This window comes from Rhinatrema bivittatum, chromosome 15 (genome assembly GCF_901001135.1).
Source record: "Rhinatrema bivittatum chromosome 15, aRhiBiv1.1, whole genome shotgun sequence".
Classification (NCBI taxonomy): Eukaryota; Metazoa; Chordata; class Amphibia; order Gymnophiona; family Rhinatrematidae; genus Rhinatrema; species Rhinatrema bivittatum.
Window position 1 is genome coordinate 32,541,788 of NC_042629.1, and position 27,609 is coordinate 32,569,396.

At 45.1% G+C, this 27,609-nt stretch overlaps 1 long non-coding RNA gene across 1 annotated transcript; it reads right to left on the reverse strand.

The window, feature by feature from the left end:
- On the reverse strand, positions 1 to 27,609 carry LOC115077063. The gene is made up of 3 exons (XR_003852949.1): positions 27,459 to 27,609; positions 3,364 to 3,415; positions 1 to 40 (listed from the first exon to the last, which is right to left on the reverse strand). It is a non-coding gene; the product is annotated as an uncharacterized LOC115077063 (long non-coding RNA).

Here is a 27,609-nt window from a genome sequence, read left to right on the forward strand (position 1 = left end):
CAAGCCTTTACAACTTTTGCAAAACGCCGCCGCTAGGATTCTGTCAAACACAAGAAAAAGAGACCATATTACCCCCACACTCATAGAACTACATTGGCTCCCAATAAACTCACGAATTCTTTATAAAGCACTCTCCATCATTCATAAAAGTCTGTTAAACTCCAACCTCAACTGGATCAACCCCCCCCTCCTCCCCGGCACCTCCAACAGACCCACCCGCCCAGCCCTTCAAGGAACCCTTCGTGCCCAACCCATCAAAACTTTCAAACTCTCCTCTACTATTAGCAGAGCTTTCTCCCTCGCCGGCCCCACCTTATGGAACTCCCTACCCCATGATATACGCCTAGAGACACATACACCCAAATTCAAAAAAAAAACTGAAAACCTGGCTTTTCCAGCAAGCCTACTCCATATCACCCCCCACCACTTAGAATTTCCCCCATTAGAGAATTCCTCTATAATATATACTCCTCGAGCTATGACTGTGAATGCCTTCGATTTAAGACTAAGAATTTGCCTGCTGATTTTGTACTTTGAACCCGCTTATCTGTGTATATAGTTGGTTTACTCATATTGATTTATATTTATATCTAGTTTTCACCCCCCTGTTTAATGTACTCTATTGGTTATATGTAAGGGCCCCGCCCAAAAGTTAATCTTGTTCCGCTGTTATATGTAAGGGCTCCGCCCAAAAGTTTTTGTTTTTTGTAAACCGATGCGATGTGTCAACGGATGTCGGTATAAAAGAGACCTTAAATAAATAAATAAATAAATAAAACATAAGTAAGTAAAAATAGTAAAACATAAATTAAGCATCTCTAGCCACAGGGTAATAACTCACAATAAAATTAACATCCAATCAATCCATTCTAATTACAACATCTGGACAAGTCAAAAACAAGCAGAATTAAAAAAAAAAAAAAAAGTTATCCACACCTTCTGGTATGGCTAGCCAGAGAGCAAAAGTAAAAACGTAACAGTAGGCTTGCTCAAAAAGTATGGTTTTTAGTAGTTTCGTAAATGCTTTCAGGCAGGTCACAGATCTCAGCTCGTCTGGTAAACTATTCCAGAGGTCTGGACCTGCAACTGAAAATGCAGTCTTTCGAATTATGTGTAAGTGAACCTTCTTCTCCTAAGCTCGTACAGCAATATCTTGGGTTTCCACCATGATTGAGCCTTACTGTCCATCTAGATCTTTGCATTCATCACAAAGAGTCTTCCTTGATGTTTCTTCTCCGTTGTGATGAACGCAAAGTTCTAGATGGACAGTAAGGCTCAATCATGGTGGAAACCCAAGATATTGCTGTACGAGCTTTTAGATTGCGGACCAAGTAGGTCATTTTAAACTTCATTCTAAAAGCAAACAGCAGCCAGAACCGGAGTAATGAGATCCTTGACTGAAAGGCCAGAAATAAGGCAAGCAACAGCATTCTGCAGAAGCTGCAGGGTCTTAATGGCGTAAAATGGGAGTCCTGAGAATCGAATGTTACAGTAGTCAAAAGGTGTTAACACCTGAACTACTAATCTCAAATCTCAGATTGCAACAGGACCTTCAGAGGCCACAGCAGTCTTAATTTATAAAAGCCTGCTTTAACTACTGCTCTAGTTTGCAGGATAAATGACAAAGCCCTTGTACCATCTTAAAATGAAATACCCAGCTATAAAAAATGTAAACCATTTGCACCTTCTCAATCAAAATAGAAGTGTTGGAAACCAGCAGACAACTCTCCCTGCCCTGACTTCATCCTGCCTCCATGTCTCTGCCCAAAATCTGCCAGCCCCTTAAGTTTAGCTTGCTTTTCACATCTGCCTGGACCCTGCCCATCCTGCCTGCAATGTGTCAGCCACCACCTGTCGGGGCCTAGTCCGAGCTCGCATGAACTGGTTGGCACCAACCCAACAGCGGTCCAAGGCCTCACCTTCTAGAAGTGTCTTCTGGGTGTTAACAGCCAATATAAAGAAACAGCACACCTCACAAAATGATGCGTATTGACAAAGAGCTAATCAACTATTTATGGCTAATGTAAGTATATAATTAGGTTAATCAAATGTCAGCTATACCTCAGTAAGTGGTCTTTAAGAAACCAATACATAATTTAAGCAGGACTGCCTATACATAATTTATTGGAGAAAAGTATCTTTGAAAAAAAATTAAATGAATATTTATTTATATAACAACTTCAGTGCAATGGTTCTATACAAGATAATTTGACACAGGTCAAAGGTCACCCAGAGTGTGGTAGATATGTCAGATTGGTAAAGAATATAAGATAAGTTATACTGGGTCAGACCAAGCCCAGTATCCTGTTTCCAATAGAGGCCAGTCCAAGTCGCAAGTACCCAAACATTAAATAGATCCCATGCTACTAATGCTGGTAACAAGCAGTGGCTATTCCTTATTGATCAAAAGCAGTTTATAGACTTCTCCTCAAGTAACTTATCCAAACCTTTTTTAAACGTAGCTACACCAACTGCCTTAACCACATCCTCTGGCAATGAATTCCAGAACTTAACTGTGCATTGAGTGAAAAAGAATTTTCTCTGATTTGTTTTAAATGTGATACTGGCTAACTTCATGGAGTGTCCCCCTAGTCTTTCTATTATCTGAAAGAGTACATAACCGATTCACATTTACCCATTCAAGTCCTTTCATGATTTTGTAAACCTCTATCATATCCTCAGCCGTCTCTTCTCAAAGCTGAACAGTCCTAACCTCTTTAGCCTTTCCTCATAGGGGAACCATGCCATTCTCTTTATCATTTTGGTTGCCCTTCTCTGTACCTTCTCCAGTGCAACTATATCTTTTTTGCAGCTTAGATCTGTAACTGTGGGAGTGATTAGGGAGCAGTGTTCAAGAACTTCAGACATCAGTTATGGTATTTGTTTCTTATACAGAAATTTAAAAAAAACAAACTGATAAAACAAAGTACAATGACTTTTCTATTGCTTGTCTGAATCATGTATGTGCTTTCTGGAGTGAGCCCTGCAACTTTAATTCAAAGGGATGGGATGTAACATTTGATAAACTCTAAATGCAGCCGTTTTGGTTTCCTCCTCCTCAGGCAAAAGTCCTGAGCCCCATTTTCAAGACTTTAACCACAGGGCAGAGAACACAGCCCACATGGCCTACAGACTGCAGGCAAGAATATAGTAAAACTAGACAAGGACCATCATGTTCTGTGACTCCTGCAGGCTCCGGCTGAAGCCCTAGGGAAAACAGAGCCCTTTAGATTGGCGTCTTACTAAATCTTATTCTGTGCTGTGCTGCAGCAGCATGTTTGCAAAATGACCATTGCAAACATCATTGTTAAATAAAATAAGGCAAACCGTACGACAAACGTAAACATAAAATAATCTCTTTACCCTTTCCACCAGATGTTTTGTCCTTTCCAGCAGTTGCTCCGGAGCCTTTTCGCTAAGGGGATAACAAAGAGAGAGAGAGAGAGAGTGAGAAGTTATTGTTGGGAATGCTTTATTTTCACTGTCTTGTACTGAAGCTATTACTGAGCATCAACCTCAAAAAGATCTCATCAGGTGACTGAAGTGCAGAATAGGAAGTCAAGAGAACTCCTGGGAGTGAGTGAGAGTGACCCAGCTCAAGGTCACGTCACTTACCTTTCCCTGATACCCAACTGCTTGGAGTAACAATATTGGGTGCTAGAAAAATGCCCCCCCCTGGAGGCGGCAGCCTGCAAAGTTGTGGAGCATTAATTAGTAAAATATGTTGGGATCCTCTTTGGATGGGAGCTGCCTTATAAATGGTAATTGTTCTTTCAAAACATCATAAGTAAAGAACCAATATCAAGCAGAAAAGCAGCCCTGCCAAAGTAATGCTCAGGTAGTGCTGTAGCCTCATGTGATTGCTTCATGCTTGCAAGGCCTCTGTTCTAGTGCTTTTCTCTGCCTCCCTACAAGTCGTAGGGTAGAACATCTCTGTTTTCCCAACGTGCTGAGCTGACTGCTGCAGTGGCTTCCTGTTGCTGGACGTGCAGGTTGCAGCTCACCACAGAGCTATTTTTAACATTTTCCTCTCTGGGAATGCACTACATGTCACGCTAATAGCAGCCTATGGTACAAGCACTCCCAATTCCAATTATTCCCAGGGGCCAGAGCTGGAAGTCAAGCTCTCCTTCGAGACACTGCCAAGAGGCAACAACTAACCAACCATTAGACTAGCAAATGTGTGCTCAGTCTGAGCAAGGGTAGTATGCAGATTTGTAGGAGACTGGCCAGAGAATCATCAGCGTTAGCATTTGAGGACTTTCAATCAAGAAATACTTGGCATCATTTCAAATAAAAGAGAAAAAGGTGCTTTTCTCAGAATTATTTTGGAGCTTTTACTTCACAGGAAAGATCTCTAAGAGAGCAGCATCTCTGCTGTACCCCTGAAGAACCCTTCCTTCCGCTGCTCATTCCACGTCATACATCATGATTTTATTTATTTATTTAAAGATTTATTTTTTTTTTTTTTATATACCGCGGCACGTGTGGCACATCACCTCGGTTTACAGAAAACATTAATTCAGCAAAGCGCTTTACAGTAAAAACATATTAACTGGTAAAAATCAAGTAGTATGTTTAACCAATAACTAGCGGCATTGCATTACATTTAACAATTGCAACTCTGCAGCCACACAAACTCCCGCAGCATTCAGGCTTCTCTGCATTGCTTTCCTGTATTGCCCATGTGTTTTGACATTTTATATTCCTGGTGCATAATACAGTAGGAGGTGGAAAGCATTGATGTGTTAGCTTGCAAAAAATAAAGAAAAAAAGTTAAGTGGGAAAAGCAGTTTGTCCAGGTGTCATGCGTGCCTAAGCTATATGAAGGCGTAGAGGTACCAGCTTGCTCTGGGGCAAATGAAGTCTTCTGGCTTCACCCTCTCCTGTCTTCCATGGAGCTGGAGGCATGGAAGAGAAGGGGGCGAGATACCCCTTCCGCCTCAAAGCTGTAAGGAGGCAGGAGGTCCGATACCAGCCCTTTAGCAAAGGAATCTGGCAGGGCCTCCTCTGTGCCACCCTGGGTGTCTTTCCCAGTGCTGCTGCGCTTTCAGCACTGCATACTACAGATGTGAGCAAGTACAGCTGCTGCTGCTGGCCTGTGACAGCCCTGCCTAGGCAGGGATTATTTGTCTCCTTCCCTGCCATTCCCCGCCGCCTTCACGTGGGGGAAAGAAGCTATTTGTATAACGTTGTGGCTCACTCAGTCACCAAGAGGACACATTAACCACACCAGAACCAGCCTGTAATCTTCCCTCCCCCACAATCAATTAACGTGCTTAACAGCAGCCTCCCTGCATGATTCCTCTGCACAGGATCCTTGAATTCCGAGGTGACAGTTCTGTCTCTGGATTGCCAGTTTTTCTATGTGAGAGCACTCATTAAACGTAGCAAGATACAGCGGTAGAAAGAGAACTTACTGTAGCATCCTAGGCAGAGGCAGCTGCCGGCACAATCCCCTCAGCTTGGCCAAGTGGGTGGCAATAGCAGCTCTGCAATCGCCCGCATCCGTCTCTGACAGCTCAGTCTACACCCTTGTCAACGAGGCACCCTCTCTACACCTGCCTCCCCCCACAGCTACAACGCTGGTAATTTATATTATACAGACATATTTGAAAAACAGCCAGACTTAGAAAAATATAAGAACAAAAAATTGTCATACTGGGTCAGACCAAAGGTCCATCAAGCCCAGCATCCTGTTTCCAACAGTGGCCAATCCAGGCCATAAGAACCTGGCAAGTACCCAAAAACTAAGTCTATTCCATGTTACTGTTGCTAGTAATAGCAGTGGCTATTCCCTAATTCAACTTGATTAATAGCAGGTAATGGGCTTCTCCTCCAAGAACTTATCCAAACCTTTTTTAAACCCAGCTATACTAACTGCACTAACCACATCCTCTGGCAACAAATTCCAGAGTTCAATTGTGCGTTGAGTGAAAAAGAATTTTCTCCGATTAGTTTTAAATGTGCTACTTGCTAACTTCATGGAGTGCCCCCTAGTTCTTCTATTATCCGAAAGAGTAAATAACCGATTCACATCTACTCATTCTAGACCTCTCGTGATTTTAAACACCTCTGTCATATCCCCCCTCAGCCATCTCTTCTCCAAGCTGAAAAGTCCTAACCTCTTCAGCCTTTCCTCATAGGGGAGCTGTTCCATCCCCTTTATCATTTTGGTCGCCCTTCTCTGTACCTTCTCCAATTCAAACATTTATTTATTTTATTTATTATTATTTTTATATACCGACATTCGATCTCAATTGAGATATCACACCGGTTTACATTCAGGTACTGTAGGTATTTCCCTATCCCCAGAGGGCTTACAATCTAAGTTCTGTACCTGAGGCAATGGAGGGTAAAGTGACTTGCCCAAGGTCACAAGGAGCGACAGCTGGACTCGAACCCTGGTCCACTGGTTCAAACATATGCAGTTATGGATTGGTCTTTGCTATTAGAAAGTAACAACTTCAAAAGTACATATTTTCTATTTTCAATGTATTAGTCTGGGGATGTTTTGATTTTAAGTTATTCACAACTTTCTGTTACCTGAGAAGAAATGCATATGGTTATGAGTTGTTTTTGAGATGTTATGAGTGAACATGCATGCTGTAGGAACCTATAAATGGTGCATTAATATTGCAGTGGGATAAATTCTCTTTCACTGCTTTGGTGTGTGGGGTGGGTACTTCATTGTATTCATAGAATTACCTAAGTTACTTTTTAACAGAGTTTCAAAGATAGAGACTAGCAGCCCGATATTCAAAATGACTGGACAAGTCTGACTTATCTGGCTAAGTTATGCTGAATAATGAATATCTGGCTACATTCAGCGGGTGCCATTTAGCTGGATAGGTCACTTATCTGGCTAAGTATTTAGCTGGATAACAGGGGTGGAGAATGGTTGGATTGGGGAGTTTAGTTAGCTGGCTAAGTTATATCCAGCTAATTCCAATATTCAGCCGGATAAGTTATCCAGCTAACTCTGGGTGGCTTATAACCTCTCCTGAAAGTTAGCCAGATAAGTTTATCTTTAAGATAGCTGGGCATATTCTGTGGCGTGGCTGTGTTAGCCAACTGAATATGGAGCTCTTCATATCTCCAAGTCAATAGGGCAGGCCAAGACAGTCCTGGGTAGACCTCAAACTTTGTAAGGAAATCAGATCTGCAGTGGGTCAGCCAGCCTCTGCTGACATGGAGCTACCTGGTCACCCTGTGCAAGACGCATAAGATGCTCCCTGGCAAGAAGAGGGAGCAGGGCATAGTTAATTCCTGCAAAGGTTGCAGTGCGGCTGATGCCAGCTGTAGGAGCACCTGTTATAATGGTCAAAGGTCCATATGATATTTTGCAAAGCTCAGTCACATGAATAATTCCAGAAGGATATGATCTCTTCTGTATACTTGGTATATGCACTCTTTCTAGAGAGAAAAACACTTCAGAAATCAAACCATCAGACTATCCTGAGGCAGGGCCGCTTTTAGGCAGGTGCGAAGGATGTGATGGCAGCAGGCTCCCGTGGCTAGAAAGCCCGGCAGTAGTTGCACCTCAAGGCATAAATACAGAGCTGTTGGGCCAGATGGACAATCCCTCCCCCACCCACACTCCTCCTTCCCTTTAGCAGCTGTCTCCCAAAACTGGGACACTGTCGGAAGCATTCCTGAGCCCTAGAAAGTGCTCTGCTGGATCAGATAAAAGATCTACGGAGCCCAGCACCCTGTCTCGGACAGTGGCCCATTCAGGTGATTAGGACGTATCTGGCAGATCTGTTCCTTCTATCTCACTCCCAGGGATAAATCATGGCTTTCCCTGGCTTTTCTTCTGGCACCTTGTCCAAACCCCTTTTAACCCGAGCTGTGCTAGATGCCTTGACCACATTCTCCAGTGGCAAAATTCACAGCTTTATTGTGCAATAAGGGGGGGGAAAAAATCCCATCTGCTACTTTCCTGGAGTGCCCCCTATTCTTAATACTATTTGAAAGAGTAAAGAACAGTCCCCTATTCACCCGTTCCATCCAATTCGGGCTTTTATAAATCTCTATCACATCCCTTCTCAGTCCTCTCTTATCCAACCTGAAGAGCCCTAACCTGTTCAGCTTCTCCTCAGAAGAGACCTGGCCCATCCAATTCAACTTTTTTTTTTGCTCTTCTCTGTACCTTTTCTAGTTCCACTATATATTTCTTGAGGTTGGGTGACTAGAACGGCACGCAAGGTATGTTTCACTATAAGCAGAATATAGATTTTACAGTAAATAAATGGTAATAAGAAAAAGGCATTATGCTAGGCACAGTTTTGTTCCTTTCCAAACGATTCCTAACATTGCATTTGCTTTCCTGACCACCATCGCATACCGAGCCCGGGGTCTGGGCCTGGCTGGCACCATTTGGCATGGAGGAAGTGGACAATGGCGCCAGCCTCGGTCTGCAGGCACCGTTTATAATTGCAGCACAGAGAAGGCAGGCGTGAGCAGAGATTGGAAGAATCTTCCCTGGCAGAAGCAAAGGGCACGGGTCGCTGGGAGCCACCAGGGGCAGAGAGACCCAGGAGTGTTTAGTTCTCTCCTCCGACAGGGCCCCGAAATGATTTTAAAATTCTTCTTCCCTTTCATTTTAAAGATGAGTTGGAAGGAAATTTGAATTTTTGTTTACATTCTGCATTTCATTTCGAATGAATGCATATCCTTAATGTATGTTTCCTATCATTTCACCAATTACCAATGCACAGCAAGACACCGCCTCCTATCCCATGACTTTTTAGTTTTACGAGGAGTCTCTCATTAAGGATTGTATCAGACGGCCTTCCGAAAATCAAAATATATCGGCCAGCTCCCCTTTTATCCATCTGTGTATTTATTCCCTGAAAGCAGGCACGACCCCCCCCCCCCCCTCTGCTAAGCCCATGCTGGGTCTTTCCCATCAAGTCATGTTTATCCACGAGCCCGGTCATTTTGTTCTTAACACCACCTGCTACCGTTTTACTCAGCACGAAGGTCACAACCCGAAAGCCCAGCGTCGGCATCTTGCCAGGGAGCAGCAGGGCCTACGAAAAGCCCTGCGTTACTGCAGCTTGGGCCCACTCCCGCCTAAAGCCAGCTCTGCCCTTAGGTGACCTCGCCTTGACTTCCACCGGTTTATTTTAAGCAACTGCAAACACAAGGGAGCAAATGGACTAGGAACCTCGGTGTGTGTTCCACGGCTGCCACTTGATATCATCAGGCCGTCAGCCCCAGGAGCAGACCTTAAGTAACTCAACCTTTCTTCATCTAACAATAACAGGACGGGCACAAAAGAAAAGTCATTCAGAGCCCTAAAGCCAAGCAGGAAGGAGCAGACCCCACCCGCACGCATCCCGAGAGTACAGCTTTACAGAAGGATGGATCCCCAGCTGCACCCGGCGCACACAGCAGACAGGGAAGGCCTGCGGCATCTTCCAACGTAGAATTCATGTTGTCTAATCCCTCCCTGGGGGTGCTGGGTGTCGGATTAAGTGCGGGAACCTAACACTCATCTACCCAGGATGGCGGTCAGCTAAAGAGGAGGAAAGCAAGAACTGACTTGCATATCCTACAGGCAGTCAAGTTCCTACAGTTGGCAGCTGGGATAGATCCTTAACAGTGTAGATTGCAATAACTGAGCACATTCGGGGTGTGTGGGGGGGAGGGAGGGAGGGTCTGTTCCTATAAGATTTATTTTCTGCTTTTCACTATTTCCAAGCAGATTACATTCAGATACTGTAGGTATTTCTCTCTCCCAGAGGAGATGGAGCTCTGTGAGGGGGCACCTAGAGAGGGGGGTTCTGTGAGTGGGAGCTCTGTGCGGGGATACTCAGTGAGGGGGATTCTGTGAGTGGGAGCTCTGTGTGGGGATACTCAGTGAGTGGGAGCTCTGTGTGGGGATACTCAGTGAGGGGGATTCTGTGAGTGGGAGCTCTGTGCGGGGATACTCAGTGAGTGGGAGCTCTGTGCGGGGATACTCAGTGAGGGGGATTCTGTGAGTGGGAGCTCTGTGCGGGGATACTCAGTGAGTGGGATTCTGTGAGAGGGAGCTCTATGCGGGGATACTCAGTGAGGGGGATTCTGTGAGTGGGAGCTCTGTGTGGGGATTCTCAGTGAGTGGGAGCTCTGTGTGGGGATACTCAGTGAGTGGGATTCTGTGAGTGGGAGCTCTGTGTGGGGATTCTCAGTGAGTGGGATTCTGTGAGAGGGAGCTCTATGCGGGGATACTCAGTGAGGGGGATTCTGTGAGTGGGAGCTCTGTGTGGGGATTCTCAGTGAGTAGGAGCTCTGTGTGGGGATACTCAGTGAGGGGGATTCTCAGTGAGTGGGAGCTCTGTGTGGGGATACTTAGTGAGGGGGATACTCAGTGAGGGGGAGCTCTGTGTGGGGATTCTCAGTGAGTGGGAGCTGTGTGTGGGGATTCCCAGTGAGGGGGATTCTGTGAGTGGGAGCTCTGTGTGGGGAGCCTCAGTGAGGGGTTTCTGTGAGGGAGCTCTGCTTGGGGATTCTCTGTGAGGGGGGTTCTGTGAGTGGGAGCTCTGTGTGATAGGGGAGCTTTCTGTAGGGACATTCAGTGATTGGGATGCTCTATGAGAGGGAGCTCTGTGTGGGAATACTCAGGGGGTTCTGTGATTGGGATTCTCTATGAGAGGCAGACGTGTGAGAGGGCACTCAGTAAAGGAGACTTCTGAGTCATAGGGGAGAGACTCTGTGTGATGGGGTGCTCTTTCAGGGCAGAGGAGGGGTGCTCTGGAACTGCTTTAAATAGTAGGAATTTTAAACTGCCAAATTGCTTCATATCTGATCGTATTGATCCTGGCCATTAGTGATAGATCCAAACATGCAGAATAAAAAATTCTCCATCATACTGCAGCCTTTGCTTCTTCTATGGTTGGATCTAGCTGGAGATGAATTGATAAACTCTTTAAAGGTGATAATGACCTCTGTGTCATGCACTTATAGCATTTCAATGACCAGCGAAGTTCAGAGTTACAGCAACCTAATACTTATATTATCTCCTCTCCTTAACACGTGCACAGCCTGCTCCAAATTGTTTGGTGGACAAATTATCTGAAGTATATTTAGCAGGTAAGGATAAAACTGGCTCATCAGATTTTCATGTTCATTAAGGATATGCAGCCTTAAAGTTTTCATTGCAGTTCAATTTTTCATTTTGGGGATGTTCTGTTTATGGTACGTTTTAAGATTTTTTTTTTTTTTTGGTTTGGTTCATTTTCTGAAGTTGGAAGGCAGGAGCGAAGCCCACTCATGACTGCCCGTGCTCTCCATGCATTAAAAATGGCGGCCCGTCAGATGGCGCCAAAGTGGCGTCACTTTGACATCAGCTGGTGCCATTTTCCTGCATGGTGCTGCCTGGCAGGCCTCTGGCATCACTTTGAAAGCACCAAGAGCAAGAGTGAGTGGACTTCACTCCTGCCTTTTCAACTTGCCGGGGCTATGGATGGGTTAAGTGGAGTCCACGGAGGTCCCCGGCCTCTGGAAAATTGTAAAGGGTAGATTCAGGGTTGGAGGGGCACCGGGAGGCCCAACTGGATAGACCCAGGACCTGGACTGGATTTTACACTGTTGTGGGTGGGGATGGGAGAGGCACGGTGAAGTTCCGGCTGAGTCCTGGGCTGGCGTTTGAATTGGTGGTGTGCGGGCATCGTGAGGAGGCTCCAGCTGGGTAACCAGAGAATTGGATCGAGGAAGAGCGCTCGGTGTCTTCTATTTGGATTTCGCAAAGCTTCTGATACCGTTCCACATGGGAGGCTTGTGAACAAAATGAGAAGCTTTGGAGGGAGCGCCAAGATGATGGAGTGGATTACAAACTGAATGGCAACAGCGTGTAATGGTAAATGGAAAGTACTCTGAAGAGAGGACGATGTTAAGTGGGGTGCCAGAGGAATCGGTATTGGGACCGGTTCTGTTCAATATCTTTGTGAGTGACATTGCGGAAGGGATAGAAGGCGTTAATTGCTGAGCGCTCCTTAAACCAGTACAGAAAAGCAGAAAAAACTGCTTTTCTGTACTGCCTCCTAATTAATATCGTTGCGATATCAAGAAGGAGGAAAAACAAAATTAAACAAAGTTAAAAAAAACAAAACAAAACCAAACAAAAAAAATACTGGCAGTCGGGTGCAGGAAACAGACGCTTGAATGACAAGCGTCTGTTTCCTGAATCCCCTGGCTGTGCGGCATTTAGGAAACCGAAGCAAATAAACTCGGCATCAGTTTTCCTAACCGGCGGACGGCCGACGCCAATCAGGTTCACGTTAGCAAGGAGGCGCTAGGGGCGCGCAAGCAACCCTGGCGCCTGCTTACTAATGCGACCCCCTAATTTAAATATTGCATGGCGCCCCCCTTTCTATGCACATTTATTGCATTGGCCCCTTAAGGAGCAGAACCTTTATGTAATGCTCCTAGCTTGTGTTTTGTGCACGTTAACCATGCCTGAACACATCAAGCATGCGGTTTGTGCGCATTATTAATAGTTTTAAGTTTCCATGCTTTTCTAACTCCTGATGTACTTCCATACTATTAGCATCCTGCATCAGGCGTTAACTTTGCTTTAACGCGCAAGCAAAGGCAATGCGTGCTGAAATGCAGGGCACAATTTTCACTCCTGTCTTACTGCATCGGGCCATGAGCTGGCTTACACTTCAATGTTATGGCATCTCCTTGAAGGAACTCTGCCTGCTCAGGATTCACATTATGGATATTTATGAGTCTACACTGTAGCACACAGAAGAAAAAAAAAATCAATGTGCTCAGTAACTGCCAGACCTAGTTTATGGATTGTCTGCCCACTTCAAGTAAACCATTCTAGTTTTGTTTCAAGCAAACAACTAATTTCAGGCTGTTTTACTGAACTGTAGCACTGGAGCAGTATCACCAGGTGCTCCTCGATAATCTGGAACGCTGCCTTGTGAGAAGATCTCTGTGCCAACAAGCCCCTGTAAAAGAAATTCATGAGGACAAGCTCTGAGTTGGTGGTCAGAGCCCTCCAGAGGATCTCTCGTTCTCTAACTTCCTGCAGGAGCAAGCCCAGAATGTAACATTATAGATTCTAATTGCCCAGCTATCTCTGAGGATGGCTTTAAAATGCGCGTACACACATGCATATTCACGTCTATTTGTGCACACGCAAAACTCCAGTATTTTGTATCCTGCGCATATACAATGTATGCAGATTATTAAATACATGCAAATGTAGCAAGCAACGTGTGTGCATTTGAAAAACATGCAAATACATTTTTGCATTTATCCAGATTTCTCTCTAAGTAGTGGCAAAGCTGCTGCATAGCTAGATATGTCTTAAAAACGCTATTTACCCAACAAAATCAGATAGCCAGATGAGAAGCACCTTTTTTTTTTTTTACTTATCCGGCTATCTGACTTTGCTACTACGTAGCCGAATAAGACAGACCTTGTCTGGATAAGTGCCACAGCTTAGGCAGATAACTCGGAGCTGATCCTGATAAATACAAAAATGTCGCTACTAAGCTGGATAAATCAGAATTTAGCCAGATCAGTGTGTGCTGCTGGTATACCCATGTGTTTTTACATCTAATTTTAAAGTGATACCCGAGAAGATTTAACACTCATAAATTAGACGCACTTAAAGTCAGGTTTTACACACACAAGTCAGGAGATTTTCTATTATGTACGCAATAATAAAATTGCCAGTTTTATCAATTAGTTTACCAGTTTGCTCAGTCCATCTGCAGCTCATCGAGACTCTCCTGGCTCTTCAGCCTGAAGTCCCTCCATTTCACCCAGATCTCCACCCAATCAGTATTTCATGTTTAAGATTTTTGACAATCACTTACTCCAGATATTGAGCAGGAGTAACTATAGGCGATTAAGCTGCCAAATTTAGGGCCTGATTTTAAAAAGCCTTTACTTGAGTAAAACTGGGTTATACTTGAGGAAATGCACTTCACTCGAGTAAGTAGACTTTTGAAAATTACAACAATATATACAATTGAATTGTCCACAGGATTCACTCACATAAGTGCACTTTACTTGAGTACATGTCTTTTGAAAATTGCTACGATAGAATGTTACATTTACACCGTAACTCCTTTGAAAATGACCTCCTTAACGTGTTGATTGCTTATAAAATAGCAACTTATTCACGCAAACGTTGACCCTGCCCTGGAAGGGCCCCTAACTCGCCCGTGTTGTACACGCACAGATTTACTCATGGACCCTGATTTATGCATGTATGTTGAGGTTTCTAAAATAGCACAAACTCGCATATTATGTGATTTTACATGCATAGCGGCTAATTTTTATGCACACAACATTTGAAAATTCAACTTTCTATTTGCAACTCAGGATTTTGAAGGGGTTACTCCTTGGAGATGGATGGAAGTTAATGGATTAAGTCTGAATGCCTCCAGGCCAGAGTTACTTTAGATTAGTAATCAATGGTAAATCCATCAGCTCTACAAATTAAACTGGATCGAGAAATTCTTACTTACAAAATCTTATCTGGATGTTGTTTGGACCCCCATTTTACATCTGAAAAGACACATATCTCCGGTTACCCAAAAAGCTTGGTTTAAGCTTCCACTGATGCACAATCTGATGCCTTCTCTGTCTAGTTGGCAACCAAAAATGTTTCCATGCCTTGGTCATATCAACTGTGAATTACGGAAACTCTTCATAGGCTTGCCTCTGAAAACACTGCACAGCCTGTGGACTATTCAAAATACACCTGCAAGGTTAGATATGAGTTGCAAAGCAAGAGATCGTATTTATGTTTTACATTGGCTGCTACTTATCTTTAGATCCCTGTTTAATTCATGAAATGACCCTTTGGGATTCATTGCTAAATTGGCCCTAGTAGAGGGAGGGGTGCACCATTTTAGAACAGCTCCTCCACCGAGGTTGCTGGAATGGCCAGGCTCCTTGGGCTAGAAAAACAGCTTGCGTCATTGCAAGGTGTGGCAATCTTTAGTTAGCAGCTAGAGGACAAAAAGTGTATTTTGAGTTAAAGTTTGTCCTCCTGTTCCGACCCTAGGCCTCACAGCTTTGAATCCTGCCTGGAACAAGAAAGAGCCTCAGGAGTTGTTCGTGGGTTTTTGGGATTTTCTTCTATGGCAGCCCTAGTACCCCCTGGCTGGTGGACAGGGACGGATTGGCCTAGCGGGGCTTCGGGAATGCCCTGGTGGGATGGTCAGGCCAGTCACGTGATTGGCGTTTATCACAGCAACCCTAGGCCTGCAGAGCTGCTGTGATCAGGGCCGCGGAAGCACTAGGCGAGCTAGGCCGTGAGCGGCAGGGGCAAAGAGGAGTGAAGTTTTCTTATTACTGGCAATTTATATTTCTTGATTTCATTGTTTGATGTTTTATGATGTTTTATGTTTGATGTTTATAACGTTTCTGTTTTTCAATCGTTCCACTACAGACAGAGTCTGGCTTCTTGCAGTTTCCCCAGTTCAGTTTTAGTTTGCACATTTCTATATATACTTTATGGGCTCCTTATTCTATGTTTGGTGAGGGTCTCTCTGTACTGCATGTGTGTCCAAGGTGAGGTATTCTGCTAGTGTTTAGTTTTAGTGAAGGGATCTCTAGCAGCCTGTTTTCCTAACAGAAGGTGTATTGGTGTTTTAGGGACTGATGTAATATTTATTTACAGTGTTGTATTTACATAAGTAGGATCGTCATTGTTTGAGTGCTGGCATTTATTTCTGTTTTGGTATGGGAGGTTTACTTTATAGTAATTATAATTCAGTGTACTCAAGGCTTGCTGAAAGCTGAGCCCACAGCCAACATGTGTTAGAATAGCCCTAATGCAATATGGGATCCAAATGTCTTTTTACTTTTTAGGCAGTGTTTTCTGTTTGGCATCACGACAGTGCATGTAAATATAATGTACATGTTGTGATATTTTTACCTCATAAGACTGTATTTTAAATGCCTTTTTGATGTAAAATCTGTTGTCATAAATGCATAAGTTTAAATTTTGTGTGGGGGGAGAGGGGCTGGGGAGTACAAGGCTGTAAGGTTCACCTATGGCGCCTAATTCCCTGGCTCCGCATGGGAAAGCAGGATTCTGGAGCTGTGCTGCTTTGGGTCCTGGGACTCTCCTCTGTCTAGTCCAGGACTTCAGTTTTCTTTTTTTCTTAACACCTAGAGGAACAACACGGATCACTTCTTGTCCTCCCTCCCTTAGAGAAAGTAGGTAGTGCAGCGCCTGTAGCTGCATAGCACACAGTCAATAGGAATGCAATGAAGGGAGAAATGGAGCCAAGCTACAGTTACAGAAAGGGATGGCCTGAGCCGAGAGAAAAGTGGCTGTGTAATGTTGGGAAGGCTTCTGTCTGCTGGGCTCACATCTGAAAGGGGCAGCTGACTGTGGAACCAATGAGTTTCTTGGAGAGTGTGGGTGCCAAGAAGGGATGGTAATGGGAAAGGGCTGGCATCAAGCAAAAAACTTTACATAATGATATAACAGTACCAGAGCTGGGGCACTCACTGTGTGAGTACATGAGCAGCAGCACAATGACAGAATGTGTGTGTATAAGAGAGAATGTGTTTAAGGGCATCTGTCTGTGTCACAGAGAGACATTCACACACATTGACACTCACTCTGTGACACAGACAAGACACATCCACACACTGAGAGCGAGAGTGTGTGTTGGGTGACTGTGTCAGAGAGAAAGACACCCACAAACCTTTTCAGACACAAAGTGGGTGTCAAAGTGAGTATGGGTGTTTTTGGTCTGAGAGACTGAGTGTTTGTGTCTGACACTGGCTGCCAGTCTTATTACTTGGCAACTGGTTGAAGAGCTAATTGGTGGTTGGCAAGACACTTTAATATATGAGAGATGTAACCAAATTTGGGGGGGGGGGGGGAAATAGCGCAACTGATTGCATGGATGGAAGGGGGCTTGCAGCTATGCTTTCTCACCTCTGGTCATAGGTGTGCACAGTTATTTAGGATAAAATTTGAAATTGTTGGCGATTTTAGGCTTCAGTTCTGTCAGGCTCCAGGTCACATGATGTATATCTGAAGGGTCAGTTTGGCGAGCTTTTGGGAACTGTTGAAACTCACACTGCAGGGAAAGGAAGTCTGACAGATTCCCTGTGGGCTGGTTTTGGGGAAAAAAAAACAAAACCCGGGCTGCTATTTTCCGTCAACCCGCCCCTGTTGGTGGATTTCGGGAAGTCCCTGGCTAGGTTAGATCAGGAGGTAGAGAGGATTCCACTGCTCTCCATCCTCATACAGAGTTGGCTTGCTGCAGAAGGATCCCACTTTTGAAGATTATTCTCTTGAGTTTTGGGGTGAAAGTTGTGTCCAACCTTCCTGCCCTGAGAAGCAGAAGATCAGAAGAGCTGCAAGTCTCTGCTGCCTGAAACATTTCCTCTAAGAAATCCTGTGAATCATCTTGAGAGAGAAAACTGTAAGAACCATTTTTATATATCTGAGGACACCCATTCAGAGTCTTCACCCTGGGTAGAGGTAAAACTGGGAGACCGTGCAGAGACTGAGATCTTATACTTTTGTATGCGAGTGTAACCTTTTTCCAGGGAATGAGTCTCTTTCCAAAGGACCATAGAAGAATTTATTAAACGTGGCTAACTCCTCTGTCCTTTCCCCTATTCTTCTCTCTCCCAGAAGAGGAGGGATTATTTTCTATGGGGGGAAGGATAACAGTCTTGGCCCAGGCAGTAGTGTTCTCCCATGTCTGTGTGTTACCATAGCTCTTGCCAATCACCGATCATTACCTTTTGTTCTGCTTTCCAGCATCATTGATCGGCTTCTGCTTTGCTTTTTGGGTCCTGTCATAACTCTTTGGGACAGGTACCCTTACAAACCAGGCTGGACTCACTGGACGGGTGTTCAAATTAAAGTTTACTTTTAAAGGATGTAAAACGTGTGTCCAGATACTTCCAGCATTCCCAGATTTACATGAGCCAGGATTTGGATGCTTGGTGGACGTGGCCCTCCGGAGGGGGCTTGGAACCTGCTTATCCTCCATGGTAGAGAAAGATAATTGTCCCGAGGGGGTTGGGGTATCCTAACTGTGATCGGATCCCCTTCCCCAGTACCTGAGGTACTGGGGAAGGGGTACGTTGAATCCCGAACTTCACCTGACAGTGCCCCGGTGTGGAAACTCCCTGGGGTGACTCCAGATGTTTCTCCCTTGATGATTCCTCTTCAAAATATACAAGCCGGCCTCCCAGGAGGAAAGGCCTGTACTGGAAACAGTTACCAAAAGTTTCCAGTTCAAGGGAAAAGAAGGGAGTAGAATAATTATCCCTTTCCCCAAAGATGGAAAAATAGACAACTTGTAAAAAAAAAAACCAAAAAACCCCAGGATTTTTTCTCTCACACTGGGTGTTGCAACCTCCTCTTATGAGGGTCCAAAAAGTTTGCAGTCTCTCCTGTCCACCATGGTCAGGGGGTGCTGTGTGCCACGAATGGAACAGATCAAAAAATGTAGAAACCTGGAAAATGGTTAAAACTTCTTAATCTCCCTCTTCCTTCCAGCTCTATTAAAGAAACTGGCAAGGCATGTGCCTCTCTCATCTGTCAGACTGGGGGCCTAACTTACCGGGTCATTCATCAAAATGCATTAATGGCGTTAACGCATGCAAAAAGAATTGTAATGCCCGGCGTGAATGCAAATTTTGAGGAGGGGCGGGATTTAGTTAAATGAGGGGCAATATTGCACCGTGTGATAGCATAACGCATGCTGTCGCATGGTTTTAATGCCAGAAATAACTACACCTTTTTTCCTGGCTTTAGGCTGTGCGATATGCCTGAAATGGCCATAACGCAATTCGCAATAAATGTTTGAAATTGCACTTTAGGTATTTCTGGGCTTGAGAAGGAGAGAGAGGGGGAGAGAGAGAGAGAGCACGAGCCTCTGGGGAGGGCCTCACTATGTGCACCTATTTATATCTCTATAGGAGGGCCATCTAATAGGTTGAGGTGAGGTGTTGGTGGTGGTTTAGGGGCCAGTTTCGCATGCAGAGTGAGACGCACGAACAGCACAGTACACCTTGGTGAAGGTTTGACGTCATTTGGAGTGAGGAAAGTCTCACAAAGATGAAATTTTGTACTATGATATCTCACCCTAGCTTGATGGTACCCTGTTATAGACACCTCACCTCGACCTATTAGATGGCCCTCCTATAGAGATAGAAATACTTATCTACTGTGAGGGCCTTGTAGATAGTCTCTCTCTTTCTCTCTAGTGAAAATAGGTAAGTTAGTAACACTTTTTGATGAATCTAGGGGTTATTAGAGAGTCCACACGATACACATCCTTACCTGCTGAAAGCAAAATTACATCTGCCCTAATCTCACCTAAACTAGCCCCCCCTTCCCCCTCCCTAAGAGGCTTCCAATTCCCGTGGGGGAGGTGCGGATCAGAATGGTTGGTCCCCCTACAGCTCTCTAGCCAAGGATTGGGACTCGGGACATCTAGTGGACACCCCAGGGGGTCGCTACATCGGTATACTGGAAGGAGAGTTCTTTCTGCCCATCTAGGATAGCCCTGTCCACCTGGGAAGCCTTGCTTTTCCATGCCCTGGAGAGTGAGAGTCTTCTTGGCCCGGATACTGAGAGACCCTTGCAGAGGTAGAATAAAAGGATTGATTTCCATCTGATGTGCACTGCACTATTTTCCCAGTTAAGGACTTTTTACAGTAAAGAGTTAACTTGGACACTCGGACTGAGCCTTCAGAGTATTTTGTTGGCACTCGCATTCCTTATGGGTGAATGTGAACTGATACCTTCCCAGGACAGTAACCCTGAGATTCATCCCTGCCACCTTGGCTCTTGCAGGATTTAGTTTTCTGTCCCCACTGGAAAAGAGCCTGGTCCTGGGGCCCCTGGACTGTGTTTGAGAGGGACAGAAGTTAAGGACTAGCCCTGGGACCCTCATGTGCCCTTGACTTCATGGCTCGTAAACCGAAACAGGGGTTACACTTATAAGACCTTCAGGGCCGGTGCTAGCTTGTTTGTTGCTCCCGATTCATTCAGTGTCTGTCCCAAGCCCAGCAATCTATACTTTTAAAAACGGACACCCCACCCCCACCCCAGAGCCCATGGATAAGAAAGGGTATTAGGAACCCTAGGCAAACCTTACAGCCCTACGCACACACACTCCCACACCCTTTACAGACACACACAATTAAATTATGCATTTATAACACATTTACATGAAAACATTCAAGAGTAGTCTGCCGAGGGAAAATCATCACTTACAACCGGCATATTATATCTTATGGAATTAGACTTTTTGTAATGCGTATTGGGTGTGAGCTTGGCCCTCAGAAAGCCATGAACAAACAGAATTACCATTACGATATAGTAAACCTCCCATACCAAAACCACCCTAACAACCTTATCTATGAAAAGGCAACACTGCACATATGTTACACCAGGGCCCTAGAACACCAATAAAAGCTCTTATTAGGAAACCGGGCTGCTATAGATCCCTACACAGAAATTACATGCTAGCAAAATACCTGACCTCGGTCACACATATGCAGAACTCAGAGAGACCCTGACCAAATACAGAATAAAGAGATCTGAAAGTATAAACAGAAACGTGCTGAGAACTACTGAACTGGGACCTACAACAAGCCAGCCTCTGTATGCAGAGCAACAATGGGAAAACAGAAACATTACCGTTCTTCATAAAACATTAAGTAATAAAATCAAGAAATATAAAACATCAATCATAATAGTAAAGTCATATTCATAAAAAGAATTTCAAACCAGTTAATAAATAGAATATCAAAAATTTTCCAAACACCAAAAAAAAAGTAAAAAATCTGATGAATAAAAAATCCAGTTACAAAATGTTCTATTCCCCCCTCAAAAAAATATATTTCAAAACAGCAGAATAATTAAATTACACCCAATAATTAAAACTTATCAGGATTTAAAAATCCGCTCTCCATAACTGGGATCTGAATTCCAGTCACCTTGAGACTGTTGTGGATTGGGGGAGGTAGGGCACACAAATTTTATCTTCTCTATAACATACACAGGCTGCCGCTCCCTCACCCTCACAGATACATTTTGTGTGGTTGTGTGTGTGCCTGTGAGAGCCTATGTATGTGACTCATAGGCTCTCCTGGCACAAAACATACATAAACACACAAGCTCTCATACAGACACACACACGCAGGCTCTCACTCATTCACACATGCATACAAGTTCACATCCATCATGGTGTCTTCGGGCCATGGCGGGATGAGCTCCACCAGGGCCCCGTGGTCATCCTATCTTCAGGCCGCACGGCCCCACCAATCTTCCTGTTTGGGGGGAGAGGGGCAGAAGCTGCCAGCAACAGCTTTGGGTGCTTTTATGTTTAAATATATTTATGAATCAGTTTTATACAGTCTGGTACAATGTAGGAGAAGACACATAAAGGGGAACACTGGTTGACTCTTCCTAGTGTCCCCAATTTGGCACGAGCACCCAGACCAAATACCCTACAACTCCCCCACCCCCTCCTCGCTTGTCTTGATCTAGTTAGTAGCTAACTACAATTGAAACAATATAAATAACCTTTTTAACCATCATTAAGGATCAAACTCCTTGCCCTGTGTGGCCATGGCGGCAACAGTGGCCCCGCGTCAGATCTGGTACAAGGATTTTTCTTCTTCTACGTTTTGTATTTTGCTGTGGTTGTTCTGTTTTCTATCATGTTAAGGGGTTTATGGTTATAACTGACTGAAATCCGCCCTGATCGCTATTTGGCCCGAGAAAGTGCGGAATGTACATTTTTAATAAATTCAAATTCCAGAAATGGACACGGAAATAGAGGAGGAGTCGGTGCTCAGGGTGATCAGTGGAGAGTGTGGGGGAGGGGGAGGAGTGGGGGACGGGGGTGATGGCCAATCTCCTTTCCACCCTGCCCCCTTCAGTGGTGCAGGACTGCCTCAGATCCCTCCCCCTGTTGCCAGTGACCTCTCTCCTCTCTCTCTCTCTCTTCCCCGGGCTCTGGCTCACCTTATTTCTGCGGCTGGCCTTTCCTCGCTCCTCTCCTCTTTCTCAGCCATGCTGCAGGCTTCCTTTAGGCAGCGGTGGCGGTGCAGGCCCACTCTTACTTCCTACTTGGGGGGGAGCGGAAGCTGCGCGCGGATGTGCAAACGCATGGAATGCCCACCCGTTCACGCCGGGCCTGAAGGCCTTACTAGCCCAGACGCTGAGGGCCTAGAATCTGGCTAGCAAACTCAGGCAGTACACCCAGAGCATAACTTTAAGGTTCACGAATGCCGATTTTGCTCTGTGTCCTGCTGTTTAGGGACTGTCAGCTGGTTAGCCCGGGACGCAGGCCTTTTCATTCTGGTACCCAACCCCTTGGAGCTCCCTCCCGAGAGAACTCTGCTTTGAGGGGGGAGCTCCTCAGGTTTAGACAGCTGCAGGTGGGGCACCTTTTTGGGATGGCGTCCCCTGACTTTTAGATGTCAGTACTTATCCTTATTTTCGATTTAGTTTGCTGATGAATGGATTTTTTTTTATAATCTTATACAGGATAAGGTTAGGATGTTACTGAGGTTCTGGTACTGTATTAATTTTGTGCTTCTGTATAATATTGGCTGGAATCGATCTGAAGTCCATTAGTGAGAGAGATCAGTGCTTGTTTTATTGTATTTTTGTGGTAGAAAGCTGTTTTAAATGTATTGCTTTATTTTTATAATTACTGTCTGGTACTGCGTGCCAGAGTGTTTTGTATTTTTATTGTAAACTGGGCTTCCTGTACATCGTCTTGAGCCTGCAGGTTAGGCAACAAATAAACAAGGTGGGACTTTCCTGGCTATTTCTGGGATTCTTGGTCTACTTCTAGTGCCTCTAGTCAGCTCATGTAAGCAGGGACTCGGCAGCCAGTGGCAGCGGCCTGTGCATCTGTAAAGTTAAACCGATACACGGGGGGCAGACGGACAGCGATCTGGGTGCCCTGGCAATAAGGGTCACTGGCCCCTACCCACCCATCCGAGGCAGAGGGCCGTGGGCCCACAAGCGCTGCCCTGTTGCACTAAGGACCAGTCTGCCCCTGGACAGCATCCCTAGATAAAAAAGAGCTTTGCGGCAGTAAAGTGTTTGCTGCTATTTCTACTACAGACCTGGAAGTTTCTCCACCTACCTGCGATTCCCCGTGGAAGGGGCTATGGTAAATAAATCTCCTTCCTGTAAATACATTGACTCGGGTCTCAGCTCCCTCATGAAAGAAGTAAAAAAAAAGAGTATCCTAAAGCTGTACTTCATAAAAATCATCAGAGAAGAGTTCCCTGTCCTCAGAGAGGTCTGGTCAGCCCTGCACCTCCTGAACTGATTGTTAAAAACCCTACGAGCTCCTGTATCTGATTCGCCCAAACAGGAGTTACATAATAAAATCTAATTTTAAACATGGCTGTCATTCAATTCCAGCCACCATCCTAAAGTAACTGACTCTGAGTACAATTCAAAAGTTGTCTGCTATATAATATTCAGTTTTCTAATATGTACAAGTAATACATCTGAAAATACTGAGCTGCTTCTTTGTTTATAGAAACGTTTATAGTTAAAGGACACCGTTTGTTTGCTTTAATTGTAAACAGCATGTTTTAGTTTGGCATGTCAACCAATAAATAAGTATCTTTCAAAAGACAATTATTCATCAGAGACCAGCCTGCTGGCTGAAAGGTAAAGCTGTGTACTGCTATGCGGAAGATGAAGAGCTGGGGGTACTGTGGAGGCAGCGTTCACAGCCCCAGGGTGGGTGGGTAGGGAGTCCCAGCCGTCACATGGCGGTGATACCCAGAGCGTGCAACCATCTGTGATCCCTGGCCCAGGATTGTTGTGGCAATGGTTGAGCTAGATTGGGAGGGGGTGGAAAGGGATTAAAAATGGGACCCTCCCTGAGTTGTTGTAAAGGAAGGTTTATGATTTATAGCTCAGCAGAGAAGCTGGTTCTGATTGAGCCAGGCCAAAACAAAATATATATATATATATATATATGTGTGTGTGTGTATGAAGAAATGGGTTAAATCACGTATTTAAATTAAAGAGTCTTCATGGTGACTGAAATCATTCTTAAGTTGGCTGGCTTTAAATCAATGCACTTCATAAAATGAGCAACTTAATTTTCAAGTTGGCCCAAAGTAGCCATATGAAGAACAGTAAATGGTCATTTATAAGTCTAATCATAACAAAAGTACAGCATGGTCCTCAGATAATGTTCTCATCCAAAAGAATTTGGAAACTGGTTTTAAATTGTAAAATTAACTGTTTGTAGCCCTGTACTACTGCTTTAAAATCTGTTTTCAAAGTAATTGTAAATAAGTTATGTGATCATATGATAGCCAGAGCCATGACCAGGGATGCAGGAAGCAAAGCGCAGAGAGGTTAACCTCGGAGAGAGGCCAAGGTATTAAGACTGGTGCTGAAATTGGTGCTATTTTTCTTTGCATATTCCTCCATGGGATGTAATAAGGGGACAGCATGCAAATGAGATATATGCAAAAAAAACCAAACCCCAACCCTGCGGAATACGTAAAACATGTGCCAATGCCCACATAAAAGCCCGATGCAGGAAGCCACCGGAAAAACAGGGACTAAAAAAGGCACTTATGGGAAAATGCCACAGGCTCATTTCTTACTATTTCAAGTTTTTACTATTTGAAAATAAATAGTTTCAGTTCCGTTTTGGCCCTTTCACTCCATCGCTGCCATTAGTGTGGTTGTGTAACCTTGCAGCCTTTTCCTTGCTGAGCGCTCGGGGCTGCTCGGCACGGATCAGCCCCACCAGGAGAGAGCAGGAGCCCAGACAGATGGACCGGCGATCTCCGGGGAGCTACAGACAAACGCCAGCACTGTCCAGATCCACAACATCGGGCCCGAGACTGGGTCCCGAAAGCCGTATGGGGGAATTGCAGTGGGCAAGTCCCAGGCGCCTCCAGCTGGGTGCTTTCACTTAACCCCTGTTCGGACCCAGGTGCTTACTAAACCCCACACTAACTGTTCCCCCTGCTAGCACAGCTTTCTGCAGAACCCGTTAATGGATAATTGCCTCCTTTACATGCCATTTGCAGGCACTTGCCCACGGGTCTTTTGTGTGGGTTCGTGTGCGCGTTTTTCTGCACCGAACGAGTTACTACATCCACGCATAAGATCTGTGTGGGAAAACCAGCTCAATTGTGCATGCAAAACCCCACAGAAGGTTTACTGGAGCTTATTGCATTGGCCCCATGGAGAGCTCTAGAGGGGCCAATACCCAATAGTACTGAGGCAGAAAGCTTCTCTCAATTCTTGTACTTGAAAAGATTCCTAGGCTGGAGGTCTGGGCAGTAGTGTGAGCTGAAAGGTTAGAGGTTAGGCTGGGGAGCCGCGGGTAAGTTGAAAGGTCAGAGTGCTGAGAGCTGCAGATACGTTGAGAGATTCAAGGTTAAACAGTGAGCTGAGGTTAGGTGGGTAAAAGCAGGGGGAAGTGAGAGGGCAGAGGTTAGGCCATGGGGCTGCAGTTGGCGTTAGAGGTCAGAAGGTAGGTAGGGGAGCTGACCCCCATCCCTCATTTAACTCAGAAGTGCATGGTGGGAAAAAATGCAGGCTCTCCTCTCTGACAATTAAATCTCCGCTTTGAATGAAGCATTAGTTAAAAAAAAAAAAAAAAGAGGGAATTACAAAGGAGTAATTTGAGTTCTCTCTTGCTTGCTGTTGCAGACACATGGCGATAAGAGAAGCTGGGAGGATTTGGAATGAACTGCAAGGAGTCGATAGGAAGGTAATTTCTGCCTGGGGGGGCCTTCAGTTTTCTCCACCGGATTTACAGTCCTGGCTGCTAACACCGATTTCTGTAAACGGCCGAGGCTCCCTCCCCACTGCTGCATTTCTGCCCACCCTGTCCTTCCTGAAACGCACGCTGCACCCAAAGGCGCAATCGAGGTAGGCAACTCCGTTTTTAGTCTGGGGGTTTATTTTGCCCATTCATGTGGCAGTGGTCACTACAATAAATACAAAAAAAAAGGGAGGAGCCAAATGGAAAAATCTGACTCTCTATTTTTCCAGGTACATAAAATGTGTGCTCCTGTTGTAATAAACACTGATAAATTCCCAGGGAAAAAGAAATAAAAACCGAGAAAAAAGGCCCCCTTAAGTCTGGGTCTGCAAGATTATTTGACTTGTGGCTTCTGTGGGCACTTCCAGCTCTGCAATTCTCCTTTCAGGAACCTGCTGCAGGGACACCCAGAGAGTCCTGGGTCTGGAGCTGTTACCAGGGCACACAATAGTGCCCATTGTCACTGGGTAATCATGGCAGCTCCAGCAAAAACACAGCCTGAGCTTTGCACGCTGCATTCAATGGGCAGGGACTGCACCTCCAATAAAAGAATGGAATTGGTAAAAGGAACAGCCTGCGAGCTGCAAACCACAGAGCTGACGCAATATCGGGCAGACCGCGAGCTCTTCACAGGACACTGGAAAGCGCTTACTTAGGGACTCTCTAGCTGCATTATAGGAACCCAAGAATTTATGCCGCTTAATGGGAGGGCAGACTTTTTTTTTATTTATTTATTTATTTATTTCTTTATTTAGATTCTTTTACTATACCGATACTCAAGACCGATACTCAGACTGCCAGAGGAGATGGTAGGGGCCAGAACAGAGGCAGCATTCACGCGTGCATGCGATAGACGGACGCAAAGGGAGCGCGGTGGCAGAGGCAGGGGGGGAGAGGTCCACAGATTGAGCAGGATCGGTGGCAGCGCAGGACGGGCGGACTGGCTGAACCCTATCTGCTGACATCTTCCATGTGTCTGTGTTAGAGAATGTAATGTACACCTTCACAGCCCTTCTGTCCAGCTGCTCAGGACGGATCTTAAAACGGGTTCTTCCTACAGACCGTGGACACGGTACCACTTGCTTTCTTAACAGCGCTCCATTCCGATGCACCGCTGGATTTGTGCTTAATAATGGGGGAAATCCCCTAGAATGTAATTATGACAATCTTAAAAAACAAAAACAAACCAAAAGACAAAAAAACGTATCTATCTACAGCTGTTCTGGATCTCCGTGCATTGCAATGGAGATGCAGGAGTTAAAAAACAAAACAAAACCAAAGACGGGCAGAAAACACACTTCAGTTGTTGCCTTTTAATTAAAATAACTTTCTTCCTGGGACTTCATTAAGTCAGTTTGCTTAAAAGATGCCTCCTAGAATTTGCCGACTCTTCAAGGTTTCCAACCCAAGAGGTAGCAGAGAGACGCAAGTTGGTTTAAAAGATAATTTTACTTTAACTATAATAAGGAAACTAAAGTGACACCAACTCCCTTGTCCACTTCTGTTCTCAAACCAGCAAAATCCTGCTCGCTTTCCACCAGCCCCAGGAATGCAGATATCATTAATCTTGTTTTCGTTCTGGCACTTTGCAGCCTGTGCTTGGAGGGACCGTGGCTTCCCGTGGGGTGAAGCGGAGCCCCTAGAATCACCAGGGAAAGGGCAGTAACTCACCTCACTCATCGTTGATGGGCGATGAAGGGTCTCTGGGTCCTCAGGAAGGAAGGATGGGTTTGCACGGAGCACTTTGCGCTGGCTTTCCTGTTAAAAAGGGCTGCCCTCGTGGCATCATACCTTCCACAAGCCAATAAGGAGCCTTCGGGTG